This window comes from Psammomys obesus, unplaced genomic scaffold (genome assembly GCF_907164565.1).
Source record: "Psammomys obesus unplaced genomic scaffold, mPsaObe1.curated_primary_1811, whole genome shotgun sequence".
NCBI lineage: Eukaryota > Metazoa > Chordata > Mammalia > Rodentia > Muridae > Psammomys > Psammomys obesus.
In genome coordinates this window covers 21,367,046-21,371,065 of record NW_026585894.1, presented here as the reverse complement: position 1 = coordinate 21,371,065, position 4,020 = coordinate 21,367,046, and positions in this window count along the sequence as shown.

Sequence of the window (4,020 nt, the reverse complement as noted above, 5' to 3'; positions counted from 1 at the left end):
TAGTCCAGGCTGGCTTTGAACTTGTGACCTTTCTGCCTCTATTTCTCAAGTGCTTGGATTGCAGGTATCCACCATAAGTTTCAGCAAGACATATTTTTTTCACCAATCACGAATAAGAAATTAAAAATCAGGGCTGGAGAGATGGCTCAGTGGTTAAGAGCACTGAGTGCTCTTCCAGAGGACCCAGGTTCAATTTTTAGCACCTGCATTGCAGCTTACAACTGTCTGTAGCTCCAAGATCTGGCACCTACAGACATACATGCAGGCAAAATACCAATGGACATTAAAAAATTTTAAAAAGGGGGGGCTGGAGAGATGGCTCAGAGGTTAAGAGCACTGTCTGCTCTTCCAGAGGTCCTGAGTTCAATTCCCAGCAACCACATAGTGGCTCAAAACCATCTATATTGAGATCTGGTGTCCTCTTCTGGCCTGTAGGCATCATTGTATATATAATAAATAAATAAATTTTTAAAAAATTAAAAAAAAAAGAAATTTAAAACCAGGGAAATAAAAAGGTAAGGAAGGAGTCCATTTCTGGGTAAATGGTGTCAAATGCTGACAACATCCACCATTGAGAGAACTGAAAAGCAGATTTGAAACAGAGAGTGGCCAGCAACATTAGGAAGGTCACTTATAGCGGAGTTATGGCATTAAGCCTTATGTGGAGAACTAAGGAATGAATGGGAAGTGTGGAAGGAGGTAGGCTGTGAAGGAAAAGAGTGAGATTGGGTAGCTGGGTTGGTGGGCAAAAATAATTATTGTTAATGGTAAGATATACTTTTTATAGTCAAGAACTTTTAAGTGAATTGTATAAGAACTAGAATTAGGGGCAACACTTCATTCATTCATTCATTTTGGTAAGACAGGATTTCTCTTGGCTGTACTGGACTCTCTTTGTAAAGCAGGCTAGCTTCAAACTCACAGAAATCTGCCTGCTTCTACCTCCCAGAGAGTTGGGATTAAAGGCATGTGCCACCACACCCAGCTCCAGGGGCAACACTCTAAAAAAGATTTTACTACAATGATTTTTACTATGTTTACTACTTTACTATGATTCAGAGTCCCATATCTGATGACCTCGACAGTGTCCCTTCTTGATGTGAAATAGAAATATCAAAATAAACGTGGTCCAAAGGAAATTCTCGGTTTTCTCACTTAAACACCTCAGTGTTAAGTCTGTCCTCTTCGGAAACATGACTTTATACATTCTTGCACCTAAATCAACTGTAATCAGTTATATTGGCTCCACTTTCAAAATATACACAGAACAAAGCTACTGGCCACCACTTGCAACTTTAACCCACTTCATTCCTCTTTTTGCAGTAGCTCCCTGACTGCTCATCTGACTTGTACCTTTCCTTACTTTTCTAAAATTCCCAGCCCACCTCCAGTGACACACTTCCTCCAACAAGGCCACACCTCCTAATCCTTCTATGTAATCCCCTTCATCCCTGATGATACATGAGCCTAGGTGGGACATACTTATTTAAACTACCACACTCGCCTTTAATCCTTTCATTAACCTTGTAGGTGAAGGGATAAGGTTTACAAAGGGTACATGTGTTTTCTGAGTCCACAGCAAAAAAAAAAGATAGTAATTTACAGAGTGCTTGTTGGTGGTGAGTGATAAACAATTTTGACTCTAGACTTTGCTCTTTTCATTACATTGGATATAACATTCCACCTTCTCAAGCAAATAGAAAGGTCTTTAGAGAAATGGATTTCTACTTAATGTTGATACACAAAATTACTCAGATGTTTCTATGGTGCTTTCTGTGGGTATATCACAATAAAACATTATTAAAATGGCTATGTGTTCTTTTAAATGAATGATAATCCCAACTATTTCTATTTTACCTATAAAAACTCAGGAGCCAGATGCTGAGGTGAAAACCTGCTAGCTCAGAGACGCAGAGAAAGCAGCTAGCTGACGTTCCGTCTTGGCTCAGGACTAGATGGAAAAAAACCCAAAAGCTACTAGCTCAGCTGACAGTTCAGGGGAAAAAAAGCCCCAAACCCCAAGGCCCAAAGCTTGCTAGCCCAAAAAACCAGAGAGCTAGAGAACAAACTCCCCAAAGAGCCAAAGCTCAAAACCCCCTTCTTTTTCTCCAAGCTGTCTTAAACAACCCTCAACTCAAAAGTCCCTCCTACACTTAAATCCCTGCCAGGTGATTCCTTGCTTTGTCTCTTGACCTAGGGTTAACTTTATTAAATTCCATGTACAGAAAGCTCTTGGATTAAAGATTTGTGCTAGGGCTGGGTGAACCACACAATAATCACCTGTTTACACTGAACAGAAAGTTCTTGGATTAAAGGTATATATTAGGACTTAACCAAACCAAACAAGAAAGAGGGTTTTACAGTTCACAGTTTGGGGGTTCACAACAGGATCAATTATCCTGCAACAGGTATGAAACCAAGGAATTGATAAGCAAAATATATGCAATAGTGGTCTTTATAGGAATGCAGAATTGGGGCTAGAGAGATAGCTCAGTGGTAAAGAGCACTGACTGTTCTTCCAGAAGACCTGAGTTCAATTCCCAGCAACCACATGGTGGCTCAGAACCATTTATAATGAGATATGATGCCCTCTTCTGTCACGCATGCATACATGCAAATAGAGCACTCATATACCTAAAGAAATAAATCTTTTAAAAAAGAGAATCGAAAATTGGTCCTTTACTTTGTATAGATTTTTTTCTGTTTTCTTAATTTATTACATCACCTCATATATAGCATCATGTATGTGAACATGACTTCCTTGTACACCTTGTTTTTTTTTTTTTTTTGAATGTATTGAACAGCATTCCAAAATAATTAGGAAGTCAAAGTGCATTGTATTCCCATTCATCATTACTCCATTTGAATTTCTGATCCCAACAGGAAAGAAAATATATGATAGAAGAAAAGAGAAGAAAGGAAAGGGGAGACGAGAAGACAGAAATGGAGCAATGGAGAATAGGAGAGAGAAGGGGAGGGGAAATTGACAGTTTACTGTCTAGAAGATACAACTCGGAGCTGTGTTTTAGAAGGCAGTCAAATAAATGCCTTATACTTAAACAAACAAAAAAATAGAATTTTGACTAAACATGACATTAGGTAGTAATAACTCAAACACTCTATTTTCTAGCCAGGGAGGCATTACACAAATGGTACAAAGAAATGGGAAACACTTGAACCAATTGGTTGAATGTATGAAAGTTATGGTCCCAGCAGTAGGTCAAGAACAACATTATAAAAGCAGTGAACTGGCTGTTAGAATGGCAGCAAATTTGCTTCAACTTGGATATAATGAAGCAAAATGTGTTGCCTGAAATTAAATGGAAAAAAAGAAAAAAAAAAACTGAGACTAGAAGGAACAAACACTAAACCTTGGCTTAGACTTTCTCAATTTAAAACATATCACAGAGTCCCACGAATCTTCAATTTGGAATATTCTGGATTCTGCATCCTAAGTGCTGTGATTCAGATAATCTCCTTCTGGCAGAGGAAGAGACTAAATGAGAGTGATGTGCTTTAATATCTGGCCACAGTTTTCTGTTCTTGTTTGTTTATTTGTTTTGTTTGGTTTTCCTCTCTTAACAGATTTTTGCTAAGCAAATCAAGGTTGCTCTTTCTAAAAAGATCTTTCTAAAGAGATCCAATTACTACATAAATCACTCCGACAATCCCACTTCGATTTGCTACTAGTTTAAAACAGAATTGGAAAGATATTTGAATCTGTCCAGTAGAAATCAAGGGGCCATTTCTATGGACACCATGAAGTACCAGATAAATATTTACAACAGATACTGCCGAATAAATTATGCTACACATGAACGTTTTTTATAATTCTGGCCAAGATAATCACTCACTTTGCACCAAAATGAAATCACACAAGGCACTCAGAGTTTTAAAAATGGAAAATGTGTTTTCTTGTTTAACATTTTTTCCAATAACAAAATTATAATTAGAGCAAAATCAAGGGACCCATTAATGGCGTACTCAAAAATTTATTTCCAAATTTCAACTAATGGTGGA